The sequence below is a fragment of the Ursus maritimus genome, unplaced genomic scaffold (genome assembly GCF_017311325.1).
Source record: "Ursus maritimus isolate PB19 unplaced genomic scaffold, ASM1731132v1 scaffold_7, whole genome shotgun sequence".
NCBI lineage: Eukaryota > Metazoa > Chordata > Mammalia > Carnivora > Ursidae > Ursus > Ursus maritimus.
In genome coordinates this window covers 67092163-67115667 of record NW_024426885.1, presented here as the reverse complement: position 1 = coordinate 67115667, position 23505 = coordinate 67092163, and the positions used below count along the sequence as shown (strand labels likewise).

The window sequence follows — 23505 nt, the reverse complement described above, 5'->3', positions numbered from 1 at the left end:
CTCCAGGGGTGACCATTATTCCGACTTCCATTCCATCACCATCGATTAAGTTTGCCTGTTACTTTGGTCTGGTGGCTCAATTTATCAGTATGTCTGTGCGGTTCATTCCCGCTGTTGGGTGGGGCAGCCTTTAATCTCGTATCGTGTGCAGTATTCCGTCATATAAGTGCTCTAGTTGGTTATCCGTTATCCTATTAATGGTCTTTTACCTTGTGTCCAGTTGGGGCTTCTGTGGGTACAGCTGCTTCACAAATTCTTGTGTTTTTGATGGACGTATACGTCATTTCCCTCGAGCACATAAACCCAGGAGTAGGTTTGCCGGGTCATAGATTGGATGCGGGTCTCACCCTCGGCTGTATTGACCTTGTGGGTTGGATGGTGTTTTGTTGAGGAGGCCTGTGTTGTGCATTGCCGGATGGTTAGCAGCATCCCTGGCCCCTCCCCACTGGATGCCCAGTGACACCCTTTCCTGTAGTTACGACAGCCAGACATTTCTCCAGGCATTGCCATATGTCCCCTGGGGAGCAAAATCGCCTGCAGTTGAGAACCACTGCTTAATTTTTATTTATTTATTTGTTTAGAAAAGATTTTATTTATTTGAGAGAGAGAGCGCGCAAGCAGGAGCAGAGGGGAGAGGCAGAGGGAAAGGGAGAAGCAGACTCCCTGCTGAGCAGGGAGCCCGACACAAGACTCAATCCCAGGACCCTGGGATCATGACCTGAGCTGAAGGCAGATGCTTCACCGACCGAACCCCCCCCCCCATGCCCCAAGAACCACTGCTTTAGTACATATACTGCCAAACAGTGTTCCAGTTTATACACCCACCAGCGATGTACGAGACGTGCCATGTATTAATTCAGCAAGCATATTGAACCCTGCTGGGATAAAACGATAACTAAGACCTGTCTCCTGGGGTCCAGCAGGAGAGACAACGTGAAGGAAAGGAGGAAGAGTCTCTGGCGAACAGTGCGATCAAGGTAAACATGGATTTATATGGGATTGCGGAGATGCACCTGGTCCAGCTGGCTGGGGGAAGGAGCGGCGCCTTGGATGGACACGGCGCCTAAGCTGCATCTTGAAGAACAAATAAAGATTAGGTGAAGAGGAAGAAACAGGGCATCTCAAACTTGGGCAAGGGCTGGGAGGGGAGAAGGTATGCTGCTTGGCCCATGGGCAGCCCCACTCTTTTCCTAACCTGAGCCTCCTGACCTGAGGCCTTCCCAGTGAAAATGTCCTGAAATGGACATGACGTCATTGTTACCATATTGCAAGTAACTGTAGCTGGAATACGAGCTCCCAGGTTCAGGTGTGGATACAGATGTTACCTGCAAATGCTGCGGCCCACGCAGGGGGATTTGGCAGGTTGGGTGAGAAATACGAGCTTACAGAGGATGGAATCTGAGGTCTGAGGTCTTCCCTTGAAGGAAGGAAGAGGGAAAGGGACAACTCAGCTTGTATTGGCGGGAGGAAGCACGGTGTTACCTCGGGGTGGGAGCGATGTTGTACTGAAAGAGTAACAGGCTACCCCAAACGTCCTGTGATGTGGAGATGCTGCTCTGCCTAGCCCGGCACATGGCACAGAGGGCCCGTCTCCCCCTTGCGACTTTCAGAAAGAACTGTTACAGAAGTGGGAACCGTGGGCCATATTTAGTTGTATGTTTAATAAATCACTTTACTAAAAAGTTTAGAACTGCAAATCTTTACACTCTAACTGGGACAGCATCACTCCTTGGCCAGGGTATTGGAAACTTCATCTGCTTCGATTTCTAGCTTCTAGTCTTGTTGACACCTCCACCCCGTCCCCATTTCTTCTGTGAAAGAAGAGCGATCTTTTACAAACACAAGCTCATCCACTGACTCTTCTGCTTAAACCTACAAGTGGCTTCCAATTCCAGTTCCAACAGGATTTCCAGAGTCCTTCGCAAGGCCTCCAATGCCCACAGGTGCTCCATAGCCTTCCTTTCCAGTGTCCCCTTTTGTCCCCTGTCCTGTCATCAACACAAAATCTATTCATCTCAGAGCCTTTGTGCCTGCGGGGCCTATATCTGGAATGTTCTTCATGGCAGCCCTTGCTTGATAGTTTGGTCTTGGTGCAAATGTCACTGTCTCCAAGAATATAAAATCACTACATTCCCCTGTCCCTCTTCGCAGCCACATAAGCTAATACATTTCCCATGTGGGATGAGACCTTGGATGTCTTGGTCACAGTTAGCACATGACAATTCCTCAATGTTTGTTGAATAAAGGAATGAACAGAAGAACAGATGGACACAGAACTAGAGTGTTAGAAGTGAGGATGGGAGTCAGAAATGTCTACAAGGAGCTAAGCATTTTCTTCATCCCAAATAGTGGGAGAGAGGTTGGGGCAGCTCTTGAGGGAACGGATTCCTTACTAGGAAGGCACCGAAGCAAGTCTGGGATGTATTTCACGGGGTTTTCTGTCCTGCATAGAAAACTGAACTTGGCCTCTGAGGAACTCTCCAACCCTTGGGCGTCTTCAGCCTGCCCACCTCCTAAGAGCTAGAGACCCCCCGACAGGAGTCTGTTAGAAACTTGCAGGAGACCCAGCTTCTTGTAGCCCTTTATTTGTTCAAAAAGTGCTTATATGTCATGTACTATGTGCCAGATAATGTTCCAAGCACTTTTTAAAAAAGATTTTATTTATTTATTTGAGAGAGAGGGAGAGGGAGAGAAAGGGCATGAGCAGGGGAAGGGGCAGGAGGGAGAGGGAGAAGCAGACTCCCCGCTGAGCACAGAGCCTGACACAGGTCTCGATCCCAGGACCCTGAGATCATGACCTGAGCCGAAGTCAGATGCTTCACCGACTGAGCCACCCCGCTGCCCCAAGCACTTCGTAATGTGTGTGATCCTCTAAACAATCTCGTGAGGGATTATTATCCCTATTTTTAACATAAGGAAACTGAGTCGCAGAGAGGTTAAGTGGCCTCGGGTGAACTAGTCCCTTTGATTAGGGGACAAGGAAGCATCATACTTAGAGCGTGAGTATGGAACATAGTGTATGCTGGTCGGATCAACTAGTTCATGATAAGACCTATGCGAGGGTCCCTTGAAGACCAGCGTCATTCTCCAAATCTGTTTTGCCTGTTGCCTCTCTTCCTGGGCAGTGGCTGCCCCTCATTTCCCAGCACCCCTTGCAGTGACGCGGGGCTGCTGCCTGGATTCAGGGCAGTGAAATATGAGCCAAAGTGTGGACCCCACTCTTAGGCCTGGCCACGTGGAGGCTCCTCTGAGCCCCATGTCAGAGATGTTGGGGGCCAGCAGACAAAAGGACCTTGTGTCTAAATCACCATTTGGAGAAAAGCCACTCACGCCTCAGTCATATGTATCGTGGACTAAATTTATGTCAGGAAAGAATGAGCTTCTTTCCTGTTCCATTCATCCTACATTTGGTGGGGGTTTGTTAAAACAGCTGCTTAACTGGCACAGACGCTGAAGAAAAGAGGATTGATAGGGAAAAGCGGCTTCAGAGCAGGAGGGCCCCATGCCGAATCCCTGCATGAGGATTCATGAGGGGAGATGATGGAAAACATCCCAGAGAATAAAAATAACTTCTTTGTATTCTCTCAAGGAAGTTCCCATGGGAACTCTGGGAGCGGACGGGTAAGAATGCGGGTAGGCACTGGGCATAGACGGTTCTACATGCAGGTGTTTGATTGCACTTTGATGCTCTGAGGCTGTAGATGGTTTGAAAGGGGCTTGGTGGTCCGTTTATGGCTGGGGAGGATCCGGGGCAGAAGGCCTGGGCTGTGCTGTGTGCTCACCCTGTGATTTTTGGGCAAGTGGCTCAGCAGAGTCTGTCATCTGTGCAGGAGCTCCTGCCCAGAGTTCTGGGAATCAGTGACGATGTGTGGGGAAGCACAGAGCTGTGGTCATTACAGGTAGCTCTATCTTTCTTCCTTTAAACTCCTTTGTCCTGTGTGGCCAAAATGCACATGCACGATGGGTATTGTGCTACTTAGAAGATTTTCAAAACTTTTTAGCAACCAGGAACCTTAGAGAGGACAAACCCAAGGTACATATGTGAGCCAGTGGAAAGCAGGCACTGTCTTCGAAGTTGGGAGTGAGAGGGTCCCAGAGCCCCCCCCCGACCCCTACCTCCGGGTGCCTCCACCCCCTTGGCAGCCCCTTGGTTCCTGAGGTGCCCTTTGAGGCATCACCAGACGCAATCTGAGAATCCACCTCACACTCTAATATCAAGGGCCTTTGGCTGGGACCCAGGTCAAGAAGGGAGAGAGACCCTGGGAGCAGGTGACCGAGGCCTCTGAGAAGTGCCCCATCCTTTCTGAGATGGTGGAGAGGACACTGATAGGTCAATCAAATTCTGATGTTTCAAAGCCGCCAAAAAGCGTCTATAGCAAAAGCGATTAAAAATTGAAGTATTTTGGATGGAATTGGAGTGGGAGGACTCCTGTTATCTTGTTTAGGAAACTGTTACAAAGAGAAGATCAGGGATTGGCATAAAAGATGATTTTCTGGGAAGAAAAAATGTAAATAACTGAAATTGTCTAAAGAGTGGTGAGAGTCTTGCTTACAGTTGTTCCTGCTGCATTTGGGGAAGGTAGAGAACCTGTAACATCTTCAATTTAAGATTTCCTAAGAATCCCCAGCTGAGTTGGGGGGGCGGGGGTCCTACGTGAAGATTCTGAGCTTCTGTGAGTGAGCAGACCTCCACTCCAGAGTCACGTAAAAAACAATCCTCACCTCCTTCTTTTGCCTCTAATGAAACTTGCTTTCCTCGGGTCCCAGCATTCCAGGCAGGTAAACATGTTGCCATTCGTTGGCTCTTACTAGTATTTCAGCAGGATTTCCAATGTGTTTTCCTTGGCTGGCTGGGAAACGGGACCACAATTTATGGCATCTTAGGGGACATGCACGCAGAGTTTCAGTGAGATCCTGGAACGGAACCTAATTGGAGACTGGAGATCATTGCAGTGAGAAGCTTTTAAGATTGAAAGAGGTGCATGTTATGCAAATATTAGCAAGTGAAAGTTCACACTGTCTATCGAAAATTTATAAACTCATTATCTTCAAGAAGGCTGGCAGATAAACAGATTCTGGGAAAGATGCGGGTAAATTGGTAAATTCAGGGAGATGGTAAATGACCCCAGGGAAACTGGAATGGCGAAAGAGTATGGCCCCACCTTTTTTTTTTTTTTTTTAAGATTTTATTCATTTATTTGGCAGAGAGAGCCAGAGAGTACAAGTGGGGGGAATGGCAGAGGGAGAAGGAGAAGCAGGCTCCCCGCTTAGCAGAGAGTCCGATGCGGGGCTCCATCCCAGGACCCTGGGATCATGACCTGAGCCGAAGGCAGACGTTTAACCGACTGAGCCACGCAGGCACCCCCTGGCCCAAACTTCTGAAGCTGGTGTGTGAGATACTTTGGTGGGAAGGAATGAAGATCTGCCACTGTCTTTGATTCTGCTTTTCGGAAGGCATTGCGATGTGGTGCCCAGGGCTTTGGAGACAGACACCTGGTGCCCATCCCAGCTCTGCCTCTAAAGCAACACATCCCAGAGGGCGGCTGCAGGCACTGGGTGACGTCACCCAGGGTCAGACATGGGAGCCACTCAGCAACGTACCCCTTCCACCATCTCCACCATCTTGCTGGGTTTGGACGAGCGGTATCAACGTCCCTGACATCCCTGCTGCCAAAGGACCAACCAGAGACACATGTCTCATGGGGTATGCCAACATTCCTTCAGCCCATCAGGTTATTGGCAGCAAGGTTGGAAAATTTTTAAATTCCCCGGGAAACTAAAGCAAATTGCTCCAAAAAGAAGTTTCAGAATGCAGACTGCATACCATGTTTTGAATACATTTCATTCATTTGGCGGATACTGACAGAGTGCTTACGATGTGCCTGGTGCTGGGTTAGAAACTCTGACTTGAGAAGTTTACAAGAAAGGGTTCCAGCTCAGCCAGCATAGCGTCTAGTGATGAACACAGGTGGCCCTCAGATCATCGTGACACTGAGCAATAGGTGCTATCCTAAGAAGGATGTCCTAGGAGCTAACCAACACTTCTGTAGAGCCATGGTAAATATGATGGATGCAGATGGCTCCAGGGGAAACCAAAGGACTGCTCAAATCCCTGCTCCTTGACAGCTCCAAGTGCCCCTGTCAGAGACGGAAGGGGAGCTGGGCAAGCCGGAGTGGCTCTGGAAGGGGGTGGGCATGGCCGTGCTTGAATTCTGACCTGCAGCCCATGCACGGATTCCCATCTCCAACAAGGAGTATAACGAAATGTAATGTCACCAACAGAGTATCTTCACCTGCACCTTGGTACTGGGAAAACACACAAAGGCTGTGGAGTTGAGAACAAGAGTACCTTTTTTCTTGGTAGTTCTAATAATGTGTGCGGTGTTTTAAAAATTATACACGTGAAAGTATCCAGTCTTATTTGCATGCGTTGGTATCATACACGATTTTTAACTGCAATCCTTACTTTACCTTCTTCCCTGTTTGTTAAAATTCTCCTCTCCTCACTGTTGCCTTTGTCCCTGTGATTGCTGTTGACAACTTGGTGCTCACCCGTGAACACGTCTGTACGTACCCATGCGTGCATGGGGTTTGTCATTGTTTAACGAATATGGGCTCGTTTCTCTACCTCTTGATCAAGCATTCTTGTTTAATAATACTTAATGAATAACTTCCTCTGTTCTTAATTTTTATAAGGAATGGCTGCTAAACTTTGATCAGATGCCTTTATTTTTTATAAAATGCATTTATTGCTATGGTCTTAGAGTTTTTTCACAGTTAATTTAGTGACGAGGTAAATCTTATTGATTTTCTTGTCTTGAGCTCCCTTCATTTTCCTGGAATAAATCCAAGTTGGTCTCAGGTTATATCCCTTTGATAGATGGCTGACTTCTGTTATTTGCTAACAGTAGTTCAGTTTCTGTAACTAATCTGTCATAAGCCAGATTCGTTAATAGTTTCCCCTCTCATCCTCTCAGGTTTGGGTATTAAAATTATGCTCAGCTTCATCAAATGAATTGGCTTATAATTTTTTAATTGCCTGTTGCCATTTAACAATAGAATGATGGGTTATTCAGCTGCAAACCCGTCTGGTCTTGGTACTTTTCTTCTGAATTTTCCACTTCTTGAATCATTTTGATGATTTTGTTTTACTAGGAAATCATCATTTATCCTAGGTTATCAAATTGGTTAACATAAAATGCCTTGCAATTTAATGATTCTTTTATTTGCTTTTATATTATGCATTTGCTTTTTTATTTCTGTTCCCAGTGCTTATCTGTTTTGCATCTCTCTCTCTTTCTTTCTCTCTCCCCTCCTCCTGAAACCTCCCTCTCCCCTTCCCCCTTCCCTCTCTCCCCACCTCCCCCCACCCTGCATCTTCCCTCTCTCTTATCCTTAATAGGGCCTGTGAAGTCTTATTAGTCTTTTCAAAGAAACAACTTTGAGTTTATTTGCCCCTCTTATATTTTTTATTAGGTTAAAGTTTTGTCTTTATTATAATTACTTCCTTTCTTTTGATTTATTGAGCTGTCATTTTCTTATGGGTTTAAATGAGTACAAAGTTTCTTTTATTTAAAAAAATGTTTGAAATTGAAAGCATTTAACATTGAAAGCTCCTTAGAGTATAACGTCTGGTGGCTTCTGTATGTTTTGGTATGAAATAGTCTCCTTTCCTTTGCCTTCAAGATTTTCTTCAGTCCTTTTTTTGATTTCTTCTTTGAAGAGTATATTTCTTAATTTCTTTGTAGTTACAATTTTTTGTTATCTAGTTATTTAATTCTGATTTTACTGGATTGTGATCAAAGAACTGTCCTTTAAATCTTTAACTTGGAAGGCTTATAAAGGCTTTCTTTGTTGCCAAGTATGCAGTTAATCTTTACAAATGTGGCATTTCACAGGTGTAAGAAAAAAATGTTTTTTGAGAGAAGTAAGGGTGTCTATTTTCGGTGTGTCCTTGTTTTTCCCTCTCTCTAGTAGATAGTCCCATTGGAAGAACTAAAATTTTACCATGTTCTTGCATTTTTAGAGTCTAGGTATTATGTATACCTACGTGTACGTTTTATATCTTCTCTCCAAACTGTGCCTTTAATAATGTCCCTCTTCATCTTCATACCTGTAATCTTAGATCCAACTTGTCTGCTACTAATTTTGCTGCTCCTGTTTCCTCTCTTGCCTGGTATCTCCTCGCCTGGTACATTCTTTTCAACCCCTTTTGCCATTTTAAGTACGTTTCTTCAACATCATGGGTGTGTACCCCCCCCACCCCCGACAGGCACTTTAATTTAGTTGGAGAAGTCAGTCTGTACATTTAAAGTAGTGACAAACAGGCATGATTTTATTCCTCCCATCTTACTTTATTTTGCTTTTATTCTTTTCCCCATTTTTGATGTTTTTAATCAAGTTCATTCTTTTTCTACTTGATAAATATAGGAATTCTTTGCATCTTTTGGATAACAGCTTAATTGAGGTATAATCCACAGGCCCTACCACTCACCCGTCTAATGCGTACGGTGTAATGGCTTTTAGTGTAGTTAACTATACTATGCTAAGCTACTAGCACATTTTCATCATCCCCAAAAGAAACCTTTAGCCATCACCCCCACCCTAGGCAATCACTAGTCTACTTTCGGTCTCCGTAGATTTATCTATTCTGGAAATTCCATATAAATTAAATTATGCAACCTGTGGTCTTTTGTGACTAGCTTCTCTCAATTCGCAGAATGTTTTCAGGGCTCATCTGTGTTGTTGCACGTATCAAAATTCTGTTCCTTTTTAAGGCTGCATAATATTCCATTGACTGGATAGATCACATTTTATTTATCTGTTCATCAGTTGATGAACATTTGGGTTGTTCTCCCCTTTTTGCTATTATGAATAAATCCCAGCCCGTCATGTAGAAGTTTTTGGGTGGATAGAGTTTTCATTTTTCTTGGGTATATACGCGGGAGTGATATTGGTGTGTCATATGGTAACGCTGTGGTCAACATTTTCAGGAACGACTCAACTGTTTCTAGTGTGGTCGCTCCATTTTACAAGCCCACCAGCAATGTGCAGCAGTTCCAATTCCTTCACATCTCTGCCAATACTTGTTTTGGGGTTTTTCGATAGTAGCCAGCCCCATGAGTGGGAGGTGGTATCTCATTGTGGTTTTGATTTGCATTTCCCTAGGGACTAGTGATGTTGAGCATGTTTTCATGTGCTTATTGGCCACATGTATGTATTTGTATATTGGAGAAATGTGTATTCAAGTCTTTTGCCCATTTCTTAGTGGTGGTGTCTTTTTATTTGAGTTGTAAGAATTCTTTATACAGCCTGGATATCTGTTGCTTATATATGATTTGCAAATATTTTCTCCCATTTAGTGGATTGTTTTTTGACTTTTTTGATGGGGTCCTTGGAAGCACAAAACTTGGACATTTTGAGGGAGTCCCATCTATCTATCTATCTATTTATTTATAATTGCTTGTACTTTGGTGTCATAGCTGAGGAGCCGTTGACAAGTTCAAGACCACTAACATTTACCTCTGTGTTTTCTTCTAAGAACTTTATCACTTTAATTCTTACATTTATGTCTTTGGTGCATTTTGAGTTATTTCCTCTATATGGTATGAGGTAGGGCTCCAATTTCATTCATTTGGATATGGATGTTGAGTTGTTTCAGCATCACTTGTTGAAAATTCTGTTCTTTCCCCATTTAATTGTTTGGCACCCTTGTCGAACATCAATTGACTGTAATTCCCCCCCCCCCCTTTTTTTGTCCTTTGAGGCATTTTATTTTCACGTATGTATTACATTCCTAGAAAAGGAATCCCAGGATTTTCCCTCCTGTGTGTTTTCGTCTTGCTTCTTCATGGTCCACGATGCCAGCTGAGGTGGTCAGTACAGTGAAACCAAACTGGTGGGACGGGAGCAGGTTATTCTGCCATTTTTCTAGATCTTTCACTTGTGCCTCCAATCTGGGGCTGATCACTCTGCACTTGTTTAACCTGCCCGGGGGGTTCACCACAATTTCCCCAGCTCTGTGATCGTCAGTAATTTCAAATTTGCTGGTGTAATCATGTTTCATCATCACAGGGAGAAACTGGACAGTGACTTTGGCGCATGGCCTAATAAGAACCTGGCGTTTGCCTCTCTTTTCAGCATTGGTAAGAGTGACTCTGCTGCACATTTGTGAAATGAGATGTTTACTTTCAGTTGGGGTTACAGAGGGGCAAGGTGTTTTTGGCTTTCCTGCCAATGTAGGGACTTCTGTCAGTGTTGTCTCCTCCTTTTTCCTTAATAGTAGCTTTGGAAGGTGAAGACTTCCCTCCATCTCCCAGACTTGAGGGTTTGACCAGCACATGGGATGAGGTAATTTCGTTGACACAGTCCCATGAACTAAAGCCTGGTATATTGCTCACAGACGTTCTCTAAATATTTTCAGGAGTAAACTTCAGATGTTGCCCTCACTTTAATTTTTATTTCTGATTTTTCTGACTGCAGTTGCTACTTCCTGCAGTCACTTGAGGAAAAACTAGGAATGTGGCATTGGAACAGTGTGTTTTTCTTTCAAGATAACAAAATCATTCCTTAATTTCTGTATGCATCTCAGATTTTGGTATATGAACATGGATTTTGGTGTCTCTCCTGAGGAGACGATACATACTGTGTAAAAAACACTTGTATTCTCATGACACGTCAGCTTGGTTACCCAGAATTCTCTGCGCCCAGCAAAAAAGCAGAAACGCGGATGAATTCCTCATTACTCCAGCAGGCTGTCAGCGCTCAAAGGCCTTCTGGATGTGTTTGTACATCCAGATGTCTGCTGTACAACATACAGAAAGAGCACACTAGTTCACGGGGAAAATTTTTCAGAAACACATTTTCCAGGAGGAACATTGTCACCAGGATTCACAGTTTGGGTGACTCTTGACAACTTTTCATCTTCTGACGACTGCAAGTGGTAGTTAGTCTACAATCATCGTTTTCACATGCATTTTGAGTGTAGCATTAGTTTCTGTAGACTTAAAACTACAAGGATTGTCCTCCTGAAGGACCTTCTTGTACGGCCTGTTATTTTCAAGCTTGATTAATGAAAACAAAATTTTTCTGTAATGCTTTCTTCCTCCTCTATATATTAGTTTTCAGGGCTGGATTGAAAGTGATTTATTGTGGATGGTGTTATACATGATTGTGGACTTTTTTTCTGTTCCTGGATTTTTAAGGTGACACAATTGACTTTCTGATTTTAATTTATTTTCAGTAGTTGGAAGAATTCCCGAATAGGACTTTTTCTTGAAATACTCATAGCCTGGGCGTGCCTGGGTGGCTCATTCAGTTAAGTGTCTGCCTTTGGCTGTGGTCATGATCTCAGGGTCCTGGGATCAAGCCCCGCGTTGCGCTCTCTGCTCAGCGGGGAGTTTGCTTCTCCTGCTCTCTTGCTGTTCCTCACTCTCTCTCAAGCAAATAAATTTTTAAAATCTTTAAAAAAATATGCGTAGCATGAATTAAGTGATTATAACATTAAATTCTTTAGGGCTATTTGCTTTAGTATGATGAAAGCTCATACGTGAAGTAATTCTACAAAGATATAATTATGATATAACCCAAACTCTCTTATTCTGCCTTGTATCATTACTTAAGTTTTCTGTCAGTTCTAATTTCTGACGTTTTAATTATAATACATCTTGGTGTGGATTTCGTTGGGGTTCATCTTTTTTGGAAGTCTCTAGGCTTCCTGAATCTGGATGTCTGTTTCGTTCCTGAGGGTAGGGAAGTGTTTAGCTATTATTTATTCAGATAAGTTTTCTGTCTCCTTTTCTCTCTCTTTTCCTTTTAAGACCCTGTAATGTGAACGTCATCCCATTTGATGTTGTCCCATTGGTCTATTAACCTGTCTTCACTTTTTAAGATTATTTTTCCTTTTTCTTGCTGCTCTGTGGGTGAGTTCCACTGCCCTGTCTTCCAGGTCACTGATCCTTCCTTCCGCTTCATCTAGTCTGCTGTTGAACATTCTAGTGCATTTTTCAGTTGACTTATTGTATTCTTCATTTCGTGACTTCTATTTGGTACTATTTATGTTTCCTACCTTATTGAAGTTCTGACTGTGTTCATCCTTTTTTTTTTTTTTAAACATTTATTTTAGAGACGAGGAGAGAGAGCAAGTGAGCGTGAGTCAGGGGAGGGGGAGAGGGAGAGAAGCAGACTCCCTGCTGAGCACGGAGCCCAACTCGGGGCTTGATCTCATGACCCTGAGATCACAACCTGAGCTGAAATCAAGGGGTGGATGCTTAACTGAGCCACCCAGGGGCCCCATGTTCATCCATTCTTCTGAGTTCAGTGAGCATCTTTATGACCATGACTTTGAACTCTTTATCAGGTAAATTACTCATCTTAGTTTTATTATGGTTTTTTTTCTGGGTTTTTTTCTTGTTTTTTGTTTGGAACATATTCCTCTGTTTCCTCATTCGCTTGGCTGTTTTTATGTCTTAGGCAACACAGCTCTCTCCTAGTCTTGAAGGCGGGGGGCTTGTGTAGGAGATGAATCTTGTGGGTCAGCTTTGCCCTAGCTCTTGGTTGTCTAGCAAACCTCTGTGATTGCTTAAGCACTCCGTTTTGTACTTGATAGGTCTCAGTTGTTGACCGTGTGGTAGGACCGCTAGTGTTCCAAAGCTGGAGGTGAGCTCAGTCAGCTCCTAGTTTCAGGCTCGTTAGAACCTCAGACCGTAGCTCAAAAGTATGGAAATACAAGCAGTCCTATGGGACTGCTGTTGTGAACCCTCCTGGCTTCCAGACTGGACAACGTGGAGGTTTACAAAGCAGGAGCTTCTCCCTGAGGAGTGAGGGGTTTGTGTCCACAGCAGGCACCCCATCCCTTGGGACCTGCAAACAGACCCTGGGCGGCAGTGGCAAAAATCAGGGCCCCAGGTGATGTATCAGCTCCTTTCTGGGAGGTACTGGAGAGCCATAGCAAGGCCTGCGGGAGTGCAAAGATGGTGTCTCCTGGCCTGTGTTCCCTGGAAGCACCTTCACAGCCTCTAGACATGTGGCAAACCTGAAATCTGCCTCGGGCTGAAGCTCTAGGACAAGTAAATGGGCTTTTTTTTCACAGGAAGTCTGGGGCTGTGTTTCAGTTGGCTGTCCGTGCAGTGCCCTGGGGTGGGGGGCCCGCTGAGAACCGTCTCTCTGATTGCTTCAGTCTGGTGTGAGTTAGGAATATAAGCCCCCACCGGCTGCTAGAGCCAGGCCATCAGGGAGAGTCCCCTGTGTGGTCCCCTGTGCTCGCTCACTGGCTGTAGTGAAGCCGCTGGAGAGTGCAGGGGTGGGCACGCCCCCCAGCTTTGGTGGGGCAGCGGGAGATGGCACGTGCTACACACCTGCCTGCACTCGCAGCCCTCGCAGGGCAGAAGGAGTGTGCAAAAACCGTGCCCACCAGTGCCTCCGTGCAGGAGAGAGTCCCAACAGGCCCCTGCCCCTCTGGCAGAATCTTAGCAAGCAGATCTTTTTCACGGGGTGCTGGGGGGCTCAGTTCGTTGGGTGTCTGACTCTTGATTTCTGCTCAGGTTGTGATCTCAGGGTCGTGGGATTGAACCCTGCATCAGGCTCTGCACTCAGCACGGAGTCTGCTTGTCTCTCCCCCTCTGCTCCTCCCCGGGCGGCTTGCATGCACACACACTCTCTCTCTCAAATAAATACATAAAACCTTAAAAAAAACCCAAAAAACAAAACAACCACCCAGATCTTTTTCACAAATAATCTAGGCACTTTCCAAACTGCTGCTTTTGCCCGGGTCCCCAGGATGAGCGAGTCTGTGCATAAGCCCTTCACAAGTGCAGTCTCTGTTCTCTACAGCCTTTCGGGTGTCCTGGACTTAAGCCCTGTTATTTTTCGAAGCCAGACATTTTGGGGGCTCATCTCTCTGGTGCATGTCCCAAGGGTTAGGGTGCTTGCTGGGGGGGGTCACACCCTTGGCCCCCAGGGAGAAGCTCCCGCTTTGTCAGAGAGCTCGTGATTGGGGGTTACTGCACTGGGGTGGGGTTTTGGGCAAGACCACACCTCTGCCTCTCCTACCCACCTCCCTGTGGCCTTTTCTCCTCTGTGGTGGAGCTAGTTTTCAAGTCTTTCTCAGAGGGAGTTTTTTATACCTACCTGTAGATCCAGAGTGTCTATGGAAGGAGCTGAGTTCACGGTCCTTCTATGCTTCCATCTTGGACTGCCTGCAACTGTCAGTTCTGAAAGGAGAAATATTCTTTCTAACGTTGTGGACAACATACTCTTAATATTTGTAATATTTGGATTAACTGTCATTCTCTTTCTCGTTTTAAGTATTTGAAAGCTCTTAATCTTACTTTCTGTTTGTAAAATTATCAGCTCTTCCAATCTTTATTGCAACATTTTACCCTTCCCATAATAATTACACATTTATATTTTAGCTTCTAGAACGTTAACATGCAAAGTGCATGAGGCTGTATTTTCAGCCTGAGTTACACCTAGAATGCAGAATTGAATGTGGAAGTGAGTGCTTAGGTATTCGTGACAAATCTAATTACGGGTCTTGTGCCTGTCACTGACGGTAGCTGCTGCTGCTTTTAGGCACGGTGGGAATCGACACGCTCAGATGCCAGTGATCAGCCATCAATTCAGGGGCATCAGGAATGACGCTGAGGTAGGCATCCGCCACTCAGCCTTGCCAAGGCCAAGGTTTGGTCAGCGGCCATCTGTTTTCTCTCCATGGGGGTTTTTTTTTTTTTTTTTTTTTTTTTTTTAAAGATTTTATTTATTCGACAGAGACAGAGTCAGCCAGCGAGAGAGGGAACACAAGCAGGGGGAGTGGGAGAGGAAGAAGCAGGCTCCCAGCAGAGGAGCCCGATGTGGGACTCGATCCCGGAACGCCGGGATCACGCCCTGAGCCGAAGGCAGACGCTTTAACGACTGTGCTACCCAGGCGCCCCTGGGGTCTTGGTTTTGGTCTATCTTTTCGTAGAGCCTTTTCTTTCTTAGTTTTCTCTGCTGTGTTGTGAGGTGCCTAGTAGTAGCTACTCTGAATTCTTTTCTTCAAATACCTTCTCTTTTTTTCTGGGTAGCAGGGTGAGACCTTGCCTGGGGGAGCTATGCTCGTCCACAGCCTATGTCCATTTCCATCTCGAGTCCGGTTCATTCTGCCCGAGGAGCTGTCTTCCCCCCCCTCCCTTTCTACTTAGGTTCAGAAACATTACTGGCATTTGCCTCTGAGTGTCTGTTCTTACCGCTTCTGTCCAGAGCTGGTGCCCTTTGTGGCCCCCCTTCAGCTGTCCCTTTTCTCTCGCAGTCTCAACACAGCCTTAGAGTCTCACATCTTCTCCTTTAAGATTTCCATCTCTTCACACTCGTAATCTCTGCTTTGTGCTTTCTTGGACTTGATCTTCTGAGTCAGTGATTCAAGAATCATGTGTGACTCCCTTCACCTTCTCTTTGTGTGAAGAGGTTTGTTGGAAGTCATGGTTTTTCTGGTTTTCTTTTGTTTCTTTTAGTTACAGGAAATCTTTTTTTCCCTGAGTGTTGCAATTGAATCTCTTTGAGTACTATTCCTCTTATTTAATTGAAATTGAAATTGTCCATAGCTCTCTCTTCTTGGGTGTGTGTTCTCTTTCTTCTGAGCCATCCTACTCTCTGCCGTTAAACCCTTGGAAGGGGGCTTATCTTTCTTTGTGGGCCCAGGGGGCTGGGGCTGGTGGAGGACGTGAGGGCGAGAGAGAAGGCAGCTGTCCCTGTGTCCACAGCCGGCACCTTCAGGACCCTCCTGGCGGCCCCGCACATTTTCTGGGGCTCGGGCAGGAAGCACTGCCTCTTCTTGGAGCTCTTCCTCAACCTCGGGAGCCTGGGGATCCAGGCAGCGTGCAGGCCAGCGCTGACCTTCCTGCTAGGTCCACGGGTGTCTTCGGGCCGCCTGGTCCTGGTGCTCCAGGGCCGGTCCCTCCAGCTCGAGGCAGAAAAAGCCTGCCGTCCTTCCTGGAGCCACAGCCTGTGCACCCAGGCACCCGTGGTTCTTGGTGCTACAACGGCAGAGTCGGGGCACAAGGGGGAGAAGGCAAGGCTAGGGTCACCGTCTTCTTTCAAAGAGAAAGGTCAAAGGTTGCTCTCAAGGAAAAGAAGAAGAGTTTATTGGGCAACACATGCGGAAATTCCTTTATTTCACACGTAAATAAGTATTGTTGTCCCCATTATACCAGTGAAGCAGCCTGGGAGATGAAGTGATTGACCCAGTAAGCCGTAGTGGTGGAACCAGGAGGCGAACCCGCTGGGCGTTTTCCGCTCTCCCCACGTCTCTTTCTGAGAGGAGAGACCAGGAGGCGCTTGAGCTGCAGGACGTCCTTAAGGTTAGCTGTTGCTGCTGGGCGGCGCCCGCTGTCCTCACGGTCACAGACCTGTGGGTGGTTTGCGGAAAATGCTGGAGCGATGGATTCCTTTCCAATGGGACTTGTGTTCAGAGCTTCCATCATTCGAACTTTTTAACAAGGACTTGGTCTGGTAGTTGCTTGGTTGGATACCAGAGGCCATTGAGGGCAGAAATCGCTCCAAAAACCTTATTCTCGAATCCCAGATTCGATGACCATGTAAGCAGATGCTCGAAGCTGCCATTGGCAGGGGGTTGCATGTGTTCTGCTTAGGATGAATATTACATAATTGAGGCATATTAAAATGTTGCTATTGCTATCACAAAAGGCTTTGGGTTTAGTCTTTTAGGATAGCTTGACCTATTTTCCTCACTTTCTACCTGGAGATTAAAAGACCAGATCCCCAGAGCCAAGAGGAGGAGGGTACGATTTTCTGGTGCGGGCTCAGCCAGGGTCCAAAACTTTTGCCCAGCCCATGGCAGCATCCGCCAAAGAGCTTAGCCAGAGCCAGATCTGAGGGAACCTGGACAGTGTCTGATGTAATGTAGGGTTAAGTTTGAGAATATAAAAAACAGTAGACTTCTGAGTCAAAATTCCTGAGTCTCCTTTGAGTCCAGCCAAATCCTTGGATTCTCTGACTTCCTAGTCTCTACTGATTGGTTTGGCAAAGTAACCTAAGCTGAGCCTCAGTTTTCTAATCTGTAAAATGGGGGAAAAGTAGCTGCCTCACTGCCTTTTTGGAAGGGATCACATGTTTATAAACACGTGTAATGTCAAGCCCATAGCAAATCCTCCGTGAATGTGAGTCCCTTTCCCGCCCCTCTGTCTGCCGCTTGAAACCTTCTGGGCTTTTCTTGAGAGTGAAGAGGAGAGATGCTGGGCCATGTAAACAGTTTGTGCGGGGCCTGCTTGGTCAGTGAGCGCCCCAGGCTCACTCCCTTTGAGGTGATTACTCATGGATAGATGTGGATGTCGGTGTCACTTAGAATCAATTCTCAGGGAATGTCTTGCTCATGATGTTTGGTTATAGAATGGGATTAGTAATGGTTGGCATTAATCATTTCTTTTTTCCAGGAAAGACTGGGGAAATCTGAGACAGCAGATATTTTAGCCGGACCCAAAGCAGATCCCCCCATGAGCAGTCGGCCATCGCTCCTGGCAGGGGCTTCTGGGGCTGGGGTCCTGCTGTCTTACAATGTGAGACAGTTTGGGAGCCCATGGCCCCCCACCCCAGCTCTCTCTACTCCACGTTCCTGTCCAGGTCACCTCCTGTCTTGTTGGGGCCTGGCAGGTGTTAGCACTGTGCAGTGGGGGTGACCCAAGCACACTCGACCAGTGGGCCCCACACAGGCCCACACACGGGGGGGCCCGTAAGGGTGAAATGCCAGTGACTAGCGGCAGCAAATGTGGCCGGAGGCCTGAGGTCTCTAGCGTGGGAGATGCTGGGCAGCAGAAATCCCAGGTCGGAAGACTGAGGAAGTGTGAAACCCTATTACTTAGTAATGCCAGCAAGTTTTCTGTTTCTTTTACCCTCTGGAAATGAGAGGAGAGTGAAAATCTCATGCAATGTTTTCCTTCTGGGTCCGGCTGCCACCCCACCTTCAGAAGGAAGGGTCCGGGGCTGCAGCCGTGGGCTCGCTCCCCGCCCTGACGGTGGTGGGCCCTGCTGGCTCTGACCCAGCCCCTCAGGCGCTGCGGCTGCGCCCTGCCCGTTGAACTGGCCAAGTGACAGCGGTGACAGGGGTCCGCTCTTGGGGCTTTTTCGGAGCCCTCCTCAGGGCCCTTTGCTGCTCGGCCTTCTCTCTTGGCCCAGCAGTGGGCCTTTGGTGCTGAGGTCCTCCGAAGGGCGGTCAGGAGTTCCCTGTGAGAAGAGCCACCTCGCTGTCAGCAGCAGTCACCAAGCGCGTCTGCGGGCTGAGCGCTGTCCCGTGCCTTCACCGCCCCCCTCCCCCTGCTGGCTGAGAGCGTCGCCACGTCTAACATGCCTTGTGTGCACCCCACAGTGGGCGGGGGGGAGCCAAGATGTGCACCCGTGACCCACAAGGATGCTCACACCCTGGGGGCTCCTGTGACTCAGGGGCCAAGGCCAACGTCCTTTCCTCAGACCACACAACCTCCCTAAAAGTGAGCACGGCCCGTCCCTATCTGACGGTCTGTGTGGAGCAGTCCCTCCTGCTAGATGCCAGGAGTTGGATGGGAGGGACAGAGTGCTGAAGGGGACAGTGGCGCTTGCAAGGTAACTATAGACGGTACATGTGTTTCTCGGTCATGATAAAATCGCCGGGGCTTTAATGGCTGTGTCAGAATCCTGACCCTGAGCCCTGCTCGCTGGGTGACCTGTCTGAGTCCATTTTCTCATAAAGTGGAGAAACATCAACCGAACTCAGAGGACGGTTAGGAGAATTAACGTGTCTGACGTTTGTAAGCCCCTTTCCCAGCGCCTGGCACGGTTGAGGTCCTCGGTGGGGGCTGACGCTCTCTCTGTTACTATTGTACTGTATCCACGCGGTGGACGGGGAGCTCAACTATTTATTGAGCTCGTACTCGGTTCGGGCATGTCAGTGAGCAAAGCGATCCTCGCCTTCCAGACGGGGTAGGAGACGGCGAGCAGTAACCAGGACACACAGATGGCCTGTTAGAATGGCGGTGCTTCAGAGGAAGGGAACAGTAGATAGGACTGGGGGGCTCGGGGATGATGGAGCAGGGAGGGGGCTCAGTCATGGAAGTCAAAAGGGCAGACAAGATAGGCCCCTTTGAGAAGATGAGATCTGAGTGAGGGCTTTCCGGGCGTGAGGGAGTTGGCCAACTGGATACCTGGGAAGTGGGTATTCCTCCCGTCCAGGTGCGCAAGTGGCCAGCATCTAAGGCCCCTGGTGGAAGTGTGCCTGGAGGGGCAGGTTGCTGAGAAGGAGGGGAGGGAGGAGGAGGAGGAGGAGGTCCCAGGGGTAAAGGGTGGAGGTGGATCACAGGGGCCCTTCTAGGCCATCTTAAGGACATGGCTTTTTACTTTGAGTGAAATGGCAGCCTTTGGAGTGTTTTTTAGCAGAGGGTGACGTGGCCCGGTGTAACTTTGGAAGAGCTCCTCTGCGCGCAGGGTGGAGCACAGAGCACGCGGGGCGAGCGTAGGACCCAGCCCCCGCCACAGTCTGACGGGAGGCGGAGGACCAGTGGACGCCGTGAGCTGTGCAGATTCCAGGTGTGTGTTGAAACCGGTCCAGCTGGGCACTCCCAGGGATTGGATGTGCGACCTTGGGAGCCGAGTGCTGGAGGGCTCTCCACCAGCGTTGACAGAGGAAACGGGCACCATTAATCTGAAAGTTAGATTAGTATCGAGGGAAGATGCCGTCAGCAGCATCTTCCTGACCCCGTGCAGTCACGTCCCCTCTGCCTCCGGCAGATGATTATCGCCAGCGACGGTGATAGCGGCCTGACAACAGCTGTCCGAGCGCCAGCGTCGAAGGCCTGGTGGACGTTGCCCGTTCCGGCTGAGTTCCTAGGCGTCAAAGAGCTGGGCCTCACCGTTTTGTCCTATAAGGAGAGGACATGCTGAAGTCGCTGCGCCAGTGGGAGGGGCTCTGGATGGGAGGCCAAGGAGAGGGGTTAGCTCTGCTGAAGGACCCCTCCTGAGAAGAAGGGCTCCCCTGGGCGTCTCGGGCAGAACCTTCTGCTCATTGAGTAGTTGGCTCCCTGAGGAGATCCCAAGTGGGCATCAGCAAGACGGGGAGGGATGTTTTTTTGGGATTAGGGCTGCCAAAATAGAGGATGCCAATTCAATGTGAATTTCAGATAATAAATAATGTTTTAGTGGGCATATCCATATGAAAAGCTATTTGTTGTTTATCGGAAATTCACATTGAGCTAAGCATCCTGTATTTCATTCTGTGAAATCTGGCTGCCCTCTCTTGACGTGTTCTTGCTAATTGATGGGCTGCACCTGAGGCTGAGTCTGCCACCTTAGTAACCTGTCAGGGTTGCCAAGTAACAGGACTTGACTTTGGAAGAACCATTTAATCTTGTGGGGAAAAGGTTCTGCCGGGTTCCTGGCTCAGTCAGTCTCCATTGTCTGGGCCGAGAGTCAGGGCCTCGGCCTGAGCTCTGATCAGAGCCCCCTGTGTGTCCTGCCCTTCCTCTTCTGTTTTTCCCAGATGAGTTGCTCCAGGGGATGAAGTGTGGGCGCACTTCCGGGTTTTAAGTTGTATCAGATGTGACAGTGCTGGCCCCGAGGAAGGTCTTCAGCACCTGCAAAGCCAGGACTGGGAACTGTAGGGCTGGAATCGGATGCCAGGAGTGCGGACGCCTTGGATTGGCTCTGCCCTCCGAGGGCTTATGGTCTGTTCTGGGGAGCCCTCTGCTTCTAGTCCTATCCCGAGAATCTACTCTGCTAGATAACACCTCCCATCTGTATGAGCTGATTATGCCCCCCTCGCCTAAATTTGTATGTTGAAGTCCCGATTCCCAGCACCTCAGAATGTGACTGTATTTGGAGATAGGGTCTTTAAAGAGATGTCTTTAAAGAGACGATAAAGTTTAAATGAAGTCATTAGGGTGGGCCCTAATCCAGTACAACTGGTGTCTTTATAAGAAGAGATCAGGACACAGCGACACACTGAAGGAAGACTACGTGAAGACACAGGGAAAAGATAACCACCTACAAGCCAAGGAAAGAGGCCTCAGGAGAAACTACCCTGGCCCACACCTTGATCTTAGACTTCTAGCTTCCAGAACTAAGGGACAGTACATTCCTGCTGTTTAAGCCCCCTGGCCCGTGGCTCTTTGTTAGAACTGCTCCAGCAGACCATAGACCATTCTATGGGGAAGTGTGACAGACGCATGAGTCATCAGGGCAGGCAGGCTGGACTCCAGGGGTTGAGGGGAGGCGGTCTCAGTTCTGTGTGCCATTCAGCCCTTTGCCATTTGGGACTCACAGGAGCCTGTGAGAGTTCCCGGGACCAGAAGCGCCATGTCAGATGTGAAGGTGACCCAGGGGAGCGCAGGACTTCCTCTCCAGAGTGCTGCCCCGGGCCTGGGCACTGGCGGTTCCTGACCGGAGGGGCCTGGTGCCCATGCCGGGGACTCTGCCCGCAGAGCCAGCTCTGTGTTTTCACGGGCGCACAGCTTGAGAGCTGCATTCTTGCTGGCAGCAGCTTCGTGTGAGCTCCCCAGAAGGCAAGTCACAGAAGGAAAATGCCAGCCAGCCCAGAAGCTAGGAGACTGTTCATCTTCCTTGAGGGGATCTAAGTGCTTTACGTGTTTCAGCCATAACATCCCTGCAGAAGGGTGTACGATCTTAAGTCACAGCTCGATGGATTTCTGCGTATGTATATGCCCATGTGTTCCTGAAGGAGGTGTTGAAAATAATATTATCCTAGAGCTATTTTTATGGCAGTGACATCTTTGAGGAATTATAATTCATAAATACATCCCACCCAAAAACTAGGAATTTAAGGGGCTCCTGGGTGGCTCAGTTGGTGAAGCATCTGCCTTTGGCTCAGGTCGTGATCCCAGGGTCCTGGGATCGAGTCCCACACCAGGCTCCTTGCCCAGCGGGGAGTTTGCTTCTCCTTCTGCCCCTCCCTCTCTCATGCACGTTCTCTCTCTCTCTCTCATAAATAAATAAGATCTTTTTTTTTTTTTTAAACCTAGGAATTTGAAGACTTGGGTTAATTGGAGGTAGGGACAGCAAAACTTGATGCTAGGTTATTGGTTTTGTTATGCTCTAGAACTTCAGATTATAGAATTTCTACTTTTTCCATGTGAATGGTATTGGGGAGTTTTTGCTTTCGATTCTGTAGTTAGGGAAATAGTGTCCTGAACTTAAGTTGAAGAAGTTAGCTGGTGAGGTTAGCGAAGCCAAATGGTAGTTCTGCTCAGCACATCAGTGCAGCTTGAAGCCTGGTCCTCTCCCCCCACCCCCGGCCTCACTGGGGCCTGAGCCGGCACGATAGGAGGGCTTTCATGCGCAGAGGCTAGGTTGAAGGTTTCGTGTGGGCATGCAGGCGTGCACGTGCGTGTGTGTGCACGTGCGGGGGTGGCTGTAGACCTCAGTAGAGTCTCGATTCCCTCTCTCGGCCACAGAGAGCTGAGGATAAATGGAACTCTGTCCGGGAGCACCAGCGGGCCTCCCAGCCATTGTCTTAGAAAGGACCCCGCAGCGTGACTCCACACCCTTAGAAATGGTCTGTAGGTGCGTGAAGTTTCAAGATGCCCTTCTGATGTACTGATTTTGAAACCTGAGTGATTGTTTTGCATAGTACCTTATAAACAGGCTTGTTACACTCACCTGTCTGATCCTCACAGCCATGCCGTGGGAAGGCTCTACTCCTGGTTTGAAAGGTGGAGGCTCCTACGGGCCACGGGCAAGTCAGGTGCACCCTGGGTTTTGCCACCCGGAAGCCCAGGGTCTCCTGTGACGCCCATTGTGCATGCCATCCTCCGCCTGCGTGGAGCATCTTGGAGTACGCGTGGAGGGTTGCCAACTCAGTGCGATGGGTGTGTACCGCTGTGCGCGTCCCAAGCATGCCTTAGCTGTGGCGGCTCACCACCCTCTATTTTTATTCAAGATTTACTTATTTATGAGAGAGAGAGTACACAAGCAGGGAGAGGGGCAGACGGAAAGAGAGGGGAAGCAGACTCCCCACTGAGTGGGGACCTTGACAACGTGGGGCTTGGGCTCGATCCATGACCCTGAGATCATGACCAGAGCAGAAACCAAGAGTCGAATGCTTAACCGGCTGAGCCACGCAGGTGCCCCTTAGCACCCCGTATTGTAAAAACAGTCCCGCAAGCCCCAGGCTGGAGACCCTGATGGGGGCAGGAGCTTGGGGTGTGGACGAGGAGCTTGGGGAGAGAAGGGGAGGAGTGAGGAGACCAGAGGAGTTGGGAGGAGGAGGAGGGGGAAGGTGAGGAGAAGAAGCAGCTATGGGAGCTGAAGGATGGAGCCCTGCCCGCCTGGCGCCCAGGAACACCACTCCTGAATGCCGTGGAGGGACGGGGTCCCTTAGTCCCAGTGGAAGTGTTATGGGAAAGTACGTTGGGGGTGGTGAGGGCCATTGGCACACTTCACCAGGCATGCAGTCCCGGGTCACAGGTACGGGATGGTGGGGGCACCTTACCTGTTGTGCTGAGGAAATAGTCCCGACCAAGGGGTTGGTGG

At 48.3% G+C, this 23505-nt stretch overlaps 1 protein-coding gene across 1 annotated transcript in view; it reads left to right on the top strand.

Moving 5' to 3' along the window:
* PGBD5 (piggyBac transposable element derived 5) overlaps positions 1 to 23505 on the top strand; it is a 96692-nt gene that overhangs the window by 5508 nt on the left and 67679 nt on the right. The window lies entirely within an intron of this gene.